The sequence below is a fragment of the Taeniopygia guttata genome, chromosome 4A, assembly GCF_048771995.1.
Source record: "Taeniopygia guttata chromosome 4A, bTaeGut7.mat, whole genome shotgun sequence".
In the NCBI taxonomy this organism is placed as follows: domain Eukaryota; kingdom Metazoa; phylum Chordata; class Aves; order Passeriformes; family Estrildidae; genus Taeniopygia; species Taeniopygia guttata.
In genome coordinates this window covers 410,192-419,445 of record NC_133029.1, presented here as the reverse complement: position 1 = coordinate 419,445, position 9,254 = coordinate 410,192, and the positions used below count along the sequence as shown (strand labels likewise).

Genomic DNA, 9,254 nt, shown 5'->3' with positions numbered 1-9,254 from the left:
CACAATGCATTCATCTCATACAATCTCAGGGTATTTGTCAAACAAGATAATACTAACCAGAGCCAAAAATGGTATGAAAAACCACTGGTAGAAGGAGATAGGACTCACATTTCTAGCAGTGATCACTTGCACTGGAATATGTTTTTGATCAGAACTTGGTACCAAAGCTACTGTGGCTGCTGATCACACAGAGATAGTGCTGTATTTTAGTATGTTTTTGAGAAAAAAACACCATTTCAAAGGGAGTTCTCTTTCTCCATAGGAAAAAAATCAAAGCAGCCCCAGACCTTGCCGAAGTCCCACACTGTCACCTCCCTGCTCCTGCATGACACAGTTCTCCCCTTGCTGCTTGCTCTGCTGAGCTCATTTTGGGTAAGGCAGGAGTAGGGCAAGGCAAAAGCACCTGAAGTGCAGCCAGAGCAGAGCCCTGAGCAGCTCCTGGGGAACTGAGGCTGCAGGACCCCTGACATCCCTCACCCACTGAACAGCACGGGGTGATCCCAAAGGGAGCAGGGGCGTCTCCTCTTGGTGTTTTACACAAACTTTATTAGCTCCCACTCCTCAAAAAGGAGCCTATGGGCGCACTAAGCCACCTTCAGTATAGCTTGTTTCCATTAATTTGCATTCCTTCAGTCATCCCCTGCAACTATCTAAGTAATTTTAAAAAGAGAGAGACAAAACAAAACCTGTGTTGTGTGTTAGATTCTGCCCTCTGATTCTAGAAGCACTTCTCACCACAACAGAATCAATAATGTAAAAAATCTGTCATTTCAATTTCCACAACACAGACAGAAATCTCTGAAGTTTTGGATATTTTTCTCCAACCAAAATGTTTATGTACTGATCAGAGGAGGTCCAAGTTATGCTGTGAGAAGCCATGGTATGTGGCTCCAGGCAGAACTGAAGAGGTGAGGGATGCAATCAGCAGGTGAAACCCCAGAGTTGTTCACCTCTAGGATTATCTTTAGCCTGGCATATTGATTTCTGTTTCAAAAGAATTTAAAAGCTGTAAGTACAATTTTCAACAGACAAATATAAAATGTAACTGTTTCATTTTTGTTTTATATTAGACTATCTTATCTGTCTTTTGAGTATTTGTTTCTCTCTTTAAAAGTAGTGTTTTGCAGTTGTGGTGGTTATAAAGATTATTTCTAAATAAGAATAGACTGGGGGCAGATCACAAGCACTTCTGCTGCCACTCATTGCTGTCCTCAAGCAGAATCACCAGATCTTTCCATGCCACATCTGCTGAAAAGATGCTCCCAGGGGGAGCACAGCAGTAGATTAGAGTCACACCAGCCTTGATTTGCAAATTCTAGTATAAACCAGAGACACATGAGAGCATGTTAAAAGCTCCCTTTTCTTTAAGGGGAAAAAATTAAAATAGTAGAGTGGTTGGTCAGAACATCCACAGTAATGTTTTCAAGTCAAATGAAAAAAATTTAAAAAAAAAATTAGAAATAAAAGCGCTCAGAATTCCTAATTTGCAGTTTGTAATAAACCAAGAGAGGCATTCAGCATTGGCCCTGAGAAATGCTCTTCCCAACCTTTAGGACAAATCCTTCTAGCCCTGCAGCACAGAATCAGGCTTCAGATGTCACACACCTCCCAACAGTTCTCCCCAGATCTTTGAATCAACAGCAAATCCACTGAAAAAAAAACCCACTGCACTGAGTTCAATACCTAAATAAGGCCCAGAAGCCCAGCTCTGAAAACCTTTGAAATAAATTGTGGCAGTGAACTTCAGCCCACACCCAGCTGACATCTGAACCACTGAAAAACGAGACCAATTACACCCAGCTCGGCAGCCAGACAAGGCAGCTGTAAGAATGTATTGGCCTTTTGCTGCCACATCCAAACCACCTGAAGGGGAAGTCAGCAGCCCTTAAATCAGAGGAAGGGAGGCAGCACTTCCAGTTCTCAGTAAGTCAGAGATGCAGCTGAAACTTCAGCCTTGAAACAAAAAATTTGTCTTACCTGGGGGTCACCTTGGCTGAAGAGCAGCAATTGCAGGAACAGTATTATGTCACCAGGAGGCTGTGACAGGGTTTGATGTTCTCAGTCTCTGCTCAGAAGATGGATTGAGGCATTATCAGCACACCCAGGTAGAGCACCAGCCCGCTCCCACCCCAGCACAGCCCGTGCAAGCTGCCTTCCCACCCAGCTCCCATCTAACAGGGTGTGCTAAGAGTTCATCCTTCTGCTGTTTGCCAGTCAAAGATTCCCGTTGATTCTAAATTACTTACAGTTTTCAATTAGACTGAAACAACTGGCTAGAACAGATTTTATAAGCAACATCGTGGCATTAATACACTGACTAAATAAAATAAATGCAAGAAATCATCTTGGTTTGGTTACTAAGAGAGAATCTGTCTGCAGCAGCATTTGCAAAGTACTTTATTTCTTCTCCTTTGGAACTGATGCACCCTTTCAGGAGCTGTAAACTTGAGAAGCACACACCATCACAGACGTTTTGCCATTAGTGTGCCCCATGCCGAGAACAACAGCGACTATCACCTTAGTGGAATGTGTTCTGCCGGTGTTAGATTCGCTCTGACCTCTGCCATGGGCAAAAAATGTCAGATGGAGAACTCTGGCTGTTGTGTCACCCAAACAGAAAAGGCCCAGGAGCCTTTTCAAACACACTGGTGTAAAGCAGAGGAATTCCTGTCTCTTCCCTCTTGCTCTGTCACTCTAGAACTGGCTAAGCAAAAGGTCTTGCAGGATATTTCTTGGGCATTTTCCTAGCCCTGACAGGAGTGTCATGATGAGCTCCACTCAGTTCTTCACCAATCTCTCTTCAAACCCTCCAAAAATGAGGTACACATATAGATGCTGCCAAATCAGCCACGTTGCATCTGGTGAGGACTCCAATCCAGCTGGGCAGTGCTCAAATCCTAACCCTTAAATTCCACTTCAAAGAAACCCGGATTCACGTCAGAAAGCATGCACAAAAAGTACATGAAGTGAAAAGATCTGCACACCATTTTCCTTTGCTCAGCACCACTAATTACACCAGCCCCAGAAGTTTCTGGTCCAACACTTACTATTTGTACAAATAGATCTCTGCCACAACAGTCTTACAGTCAAACGATTTGAATCTCTCAAAGCCCCAGAAGCCCAAGACTGCAGGAGCACAGAGAACACCACCATGCTCATCCTCATCTCACGCCTGCAAGCAGACATGCAGACCTCAGTGAGCTGGAAACGCCTCCCTGGGAAGGCTGATTACCTTACCTCACTGATGGTATAAATATCATTATCTGCAATTCAATCAAAAAGCAATCAAGGCCTGTTTATTAGTGTATTTTTAAAAGGCATTTAGAGCATAGGTTGGGCACTTATTGAATTTAACTAATAAATAAGATTACAAGAATCAAATAACTGCTCTTGGAAAACAGCACTTTGTGGCAAGGAGTGATTTACAATCATTACCAATTTGAAAAAGAATGAAAAGATAAAACGAAAACATCAGTGGGAAAAGGAGCAGCAAGCCATTTATTTTCACTTTTTAAAGAAGATTTGCTATCAGTGCGCAAACACCACGCAGGATCCCAGGATGGCAGTATTTCTCACTGCAGATGTGTGCCACAGGACTGGTCTCCTCAGTCTCCAAAACTGCTTCTAATATTCTTCTTGTTTGGATTGTAACTTGACCCACACCTTCCATTCATGTTTTGTTCACATATACCTTTTATGCTGGATGACTTTACTTGTCTTCATCACCTTGGCAAGTCAAAAGGGAAACATTTTTAAAAGCTGTGGCATTACTCAAGCTGTGAGGTGGGAAACCCAAGAGAAGCAACATCTTAAAACATTCTGCACAGGGCCAAGTAAAAAGTCAATAAGGAAATACCATAGGCTGTTTTTAACTTGCTGAAAGTGTGAGACAGCTGTTAATTTCCTGATCACTCATGTGGAAATGGTAAAAATAATTAAGAGCAAAGACTAATCACCAAATCAAAGCAAATACTAAATAAGCAAACTTGCTTTCTAGCCTCAAATCCAGCGTGCAAATGAGAAGTGGTATGCAAAGGTTTAGTCTTTTAATAATTTAAAAGTACATTAAAAGAAAATAAAGATCCAGTCTATGGCTGCATCATGTTAGAACATCAGCAGCAGGAGTTATGAGAACAGCTGGATTCACGTGGTCAAGACTGGAATAAAAAACAGAGAATGACTTTAAAGTCAGAAATAAATAGTGTATGAAAATAGAAAGTGTACAATGAAAAAACAAATTCTGGTTTTTCAGCCCATCCTAGAAGAGCAGAGAACACATGGATCCCGTTTTCCTGCAAAAGACAGTGGGCTCTTTTTGTTAAAGCAGGCACTAAAATCTGCTACTCTTTTAAACAAACAAAATTTCAAAACAAACAAACAAACCCCAAAAACTCAACAAAAACACCACCAAATAACCCCACCCCATCTCAGATAACAATCTTAGACATAGAAACTTCTGTGAATAAGGTAATAGTTGTATTGCCGAGAGACGTGGCTGCGGAAAATAAGTCAAATTGTTTGCTTGACTTCAACCAGGTCCAAGGTTAATAAATTGAGAGCAATATTTCATTTCTCTCAGCCTACTTTCACTTTGAGAGAAGAGGCTTTTCATTCATATCATCAGGGTGGCACAAACACCAGGGAGAACGACATGGGAAATAGTACAGCAAAGTTTTGAGTGATGTCACTACACAGAAAAATTTTTGTCTGGAAAAGTGAATGAGGAATTCCAGCAACAGCCCAAGTTCACGTCAACAAATTCCAAAAATATTTGTATAATTTTTAACGCATTTTGAAGAACAGCTACTACAAAGCAGACAATTGTACAAATGTGTTTGCATAGAAAGGATATTATTTTGAAATATTTTGAGTTCTTTTAACAAGTAAGCTAAATATTTTTAAATGATCCCATATTCAGATGGCTCCAGTGAGCTCCATAACTTCTCCCAGGATTTGGCAGCCAAAAACCTGAGGCTCAGCTTCTCATGAACTCATCGCAAGAGTTTTATTCTTTTGTTAAAGTCAGGGTGCAAGAATATCCTTAAATAACTGTGACATCTGTAGGAAATATAGAAAGATATATTTCCATGCACTAAAATGAAGCATTGATAAATGGTTTAATGAATCAATTATATTTCAAAATGGACTTCTGTTTTGTTTTACATTTCCTTCCCTTGTAAACGGTGTGCCAACTCCAATCCTTCACTCAATAAATGATTACTAAATGAGTGCATAGTTACAGGCACGCTGGTCTCTATGACAGGCCATACATAATCACCACAGAAATATATAATTACACCTGTCAACCTCATCTCATGCAACTGATTCAATAACTAACAATGTCAGCAGTGGGCTAAGCTTCGAGGTCTCACTGTGTGAAAATACTCATACATGGCTAAACATCTTGGTATTTTAATTGCCTGTCATAGTGCCAAGGTTCCTATATTGTACCTATTTCCACAGCAACGGGCTGGAATGAGTCAAGCACATTTAATAACTGCAAAAAGGTGAATTTATAAGCTTGCAGTTATTTTACAGCTCTCACAGACAGAGCAGGGTATTCTGAAGACATCTGGAGAAGTGGTTGCATTTGAGAGAACAATTCAATTTGTGAAAAAAACTTCTTCTGCGGGTGGACTGTACGTGCACACTGTGAAATAAAACTCATCATATAAATCTGAAAATTGTTTCTAATTACAGCCACGGGAGAGGTCAGCTCCTGCCTGGATGTGTACACACACGCAGTGTGACAAGACACTTAATCTCAGCACACCAGGAGCAGCTGTGAAAAACCAGCTCCATACGGGCTGCCAGGACTGAATGGTGACGTGTTTGTCCATCCAGCACCGTGGGTGCCTGGCAGGGAGGTGCCCTGCAGGGCTGTGCTGTGCCCAGGGGCCAAGCCCCAGGCCAGCCCAGCAGCAGAACAGCCCCAGCCCCGCTGCCCTCGCTGCTGTGGCACAGGGACACGACAAGGGCAGCGTCCCTGGGGCCTGAGCTCGGAGCACAGCAGCACCAACCCTGGTCACCAGAGCTCCAGCACAGCCCCACGCCGCTGAAAGACAGGCAGATACTGCCAGCTGATGGGAGAGACAATCAGTTCCTCAGGAAACAGATGTCAGGCAACAAAATATCTGGTAGAAAAAAATAATGGGGAAAATGAGAAGGTAAAAAGGCAGAAGAACTGCCCCACGCATTGCTAATGGACAGTTCTGGAGGATTCCACAATCTAGGACTTTAAAATCAACAAATGTAAATTCTGTTCACATTTTCCCTAGCACAGAAAAGCCCTCACCTGTGTGAAATTTCTATGCAAAAAGTTAAATTGCTTTCAAGCAATTTGTAAGCTCAAATATGCATGAAAAGGAAGTAAACAACATCACTGAGGAGATTCTTCTACCCACCAGCAAAGCCACAGAACACAAGTGGGTGAGAATGCAGAGATGTTTAATTAAAATGAAGTGACACATCTCCACAACCTTCCTTACTCTGTAGACTTGTCAGGCTATATTCTTCCCTTCTGATGAGTGGGCTTCTTCAATTCTTCTGTGTTTTGGCCGAGTTTAGCTTTATTTCTTAAATATCACCACAAACTGGAACTCTTAAACATAAGAGAAAAGGTGCAACTCCAAAGTCGCTATAGAAAAAAGAAAAAGCAGTGGTAGTTTTCACCTACAAACAAATACTTACCAGTCAAATGATCAAGAAGAACATAGCATGGCAGAAATATCAACCCTGACTTATTCCTGTATGATTTGATGTTGCATGATCACAGGAAGTGGATGGAGGGCAGATGTTAAAGCCTATACACAGGAAATACAGAATACAGAACACAGGAAAATAGGAAAATAAACCCACTTTAACTTCTTGCTTTAATTTACTGTAAATAAAACACCTCCAAATGCAAAACAGATAAGTGGGAAACACCATTTTTTAAAAATGGGGTTATTGTGGAACTCATCTCCAAATACAGGATTTTATAAAACAAAAGAGAAATTAAACCCTGTAAAGACTAGCAGAACCTCCAGTTTTCCAGCTTAGGTCTGAAAAGGAGAATAAGACTGGTAGTGCCAGGGAAAGGAGCCTTTCTGTTGAAAACTGGAGAGCAGAGCATTTATTCATAGCAACGTTCAATGCCCAGATTGAACTGGGATTTCTCACATGAATCTTAAAACTTGGAGACATTTTTAGACCTTTTGGAAGGAGATTGTTCCTAGGCAAGTCTGGACTGGAGCTGCCTGGAGGACGCATAGAGGAACCCTCCCCTCCCCAAGTGCTATCCCCCCGAGGAGCACACGGAGGTGGGACAGGGAAAGCTGCAGATCCAGGGGAGCCCACCAGGACAGCGGTCCTGGGGGCACTGGGCACCTGGCCGAGCCCCAGCTGAGCCAGGGCCAGGGGCTGGCAGCACCCCTCTGCTCAGGGGTGACAGAAGACTTCCCAAAGGATGGATTTGCCATATCCTTTCAAAGCTGAGAGGCCAGAGTAAGAATCAGCTCAAAGAATTTTACAAAGTCTTTTATACTCATTGTAGTACTTGAGAAACAGGAAGGGTATCAAAGCTCTAAGTGGTTCATAGCATAGATGATCCACAAAGTTTCATTCTAAAAGCCTTCCATCCACACACAGTTACTGTCTTCTCTACCCATTCATTCCCACAAAACTCCAAAGCAAAGGCACTCATAAAATCTTTATCCTTTTTCATATCAGCATTTGCAAGGGAAGGTCTGCAGATTTGCAAGAATTGCTTTTCTGATCAACCTAATTTATTTTTGGTTTTGCTAATTGGGCTCATTTTTCCCTTGCAGCTAAAGTAAAGCAAAAGGAATAGCTACTGTTCCTTTATAAACAATGAAAATATAAAAAAATTAAGTTCAAAATAACGATTATTAGAATTCAAGTCAAAGGTTTTTCCAAAGATAATTACACATTTCAAGCACTGTTCAGAGAGCAGTGGAGCTGGTGAGTGAACAGCTGAATGAGGCAGAGCCCAGAGCTGGGCTGGCACAGAAAGCTGCAGTGAGGCTGACAGCAGCTCAGGGCAGGCTCTGTCCTGGGCAGGGAGAGGCAGATCAGCTGCCCGATTTGCAGGAGCACAAAGCCAGGTTACCCCAGCCAAGGAGCAGCCCCAAGAGCTGCAGCTGAATTTTCAAGCCTCAGACAAGGCCTAATTCAACTCCCATTAAAGTCAATGAAAGCCTCCCATTGATGGCAGCAGTGGTTGGATCAGGGCCACACTGATGTTTACTGGAAGCCAGGTCTGATTACTTTTATACTGCTACACATCAGATCCTTATTCACTCCATTATTTACAGGCTTGCAAACAAGCAAGAAATTCTGATCACACAGTCATACAGACTCCATTTGCATCCTTGATTGGCATGATGAGAGCTCAGAGAAGGGTTTGAATATGTATTACACAGAGCAGCAGTGCACAGAACCTGCAGGATGCACTAAAGCAATCAGGCAGCATAAAGAAATTGAAATGGAATTCCTTGGAGAAAGGGATCATTAAGTGCTTAACAAGCATCACTCCGTTATATCTGTTTTAGTGATGTTAGCATAATTTTAATTGTTACCATCCAATCTGTTTTGATAACCTTGGAGTTATCAAGATGCTAAACATTTTACGGTGACATTTGAACAATCAGGAAGATTAGCTGCAAAGCCCTCTACCCGGTAGCCCAGTGCCTGTGAACAGACAAAAAGGGGGATCTATTTTCTGTGTGGAACAAAGACAAGACAGAAAGATCAACACAATTAAATATTAAACAGAAGTAATTACATAGGCAGCTAAGTAATAACTCAAACACCCTGTATTTTATTATGCATTTCCAAGTAGCCAATTAAATTATACAATATTGTGAATGTGCCTGGCATATCCTGCTGCCTGGTAGGTCATTTAGCCAAGTTTTACTTCTAGTACAGAGAATCGGACTAAAATTTATTCTGAGCCAAGGAAGCATGCAAGATAGAGGGTTCTACTTTGTCTCAAGCTGACAAAAAGCTGTTGTTCTCTCTAGGAATTCCAGAAGTCCTCGAGTTCTGTCTAATGCTAAGGGGCAGCCTCAGAGCCACTCAAGGTGATAACTTAAGTTATGACACGTGTGGCAATTTGCAGCCGCAGCCTCACACCCAGAGATCGGGGGCCAGAGCAGCACACCGCAGCCCCTACCTGCATGGAGACACTCTTCAGAGCAGGGCTCAGTGCGTGCCAGGCACAGAATGTATCAGGGCTTCATGGAACTTCAAAT

At 42.2% G+C, this 9,254-nt stretch overlaps 1 long non-coding RNA gene across 1 annotated transcript; it reads right to left on the bottom strand.

Moving 5' to 3' along the window:
- Window positions 1-3,471: 3,471 nt before the first annotated feature.
- On the bottom strand, window positions 3,472-6,805 carry LOC140684130 (uncharacterized). The gene is made up of 2 exons (XR_012055877.1): window positions 6,691-6,805; window positions 3,472-3,726 (listed from the first exon to the last, which is right to left on the bottom strand). It is a non-coding gene; the product is annotated as an uncharacterized lncRNA (long non-coding RNA).
- Between the last annotated feature and the right edge of the window lie 2,449 nt (window positions 6,806-9,254).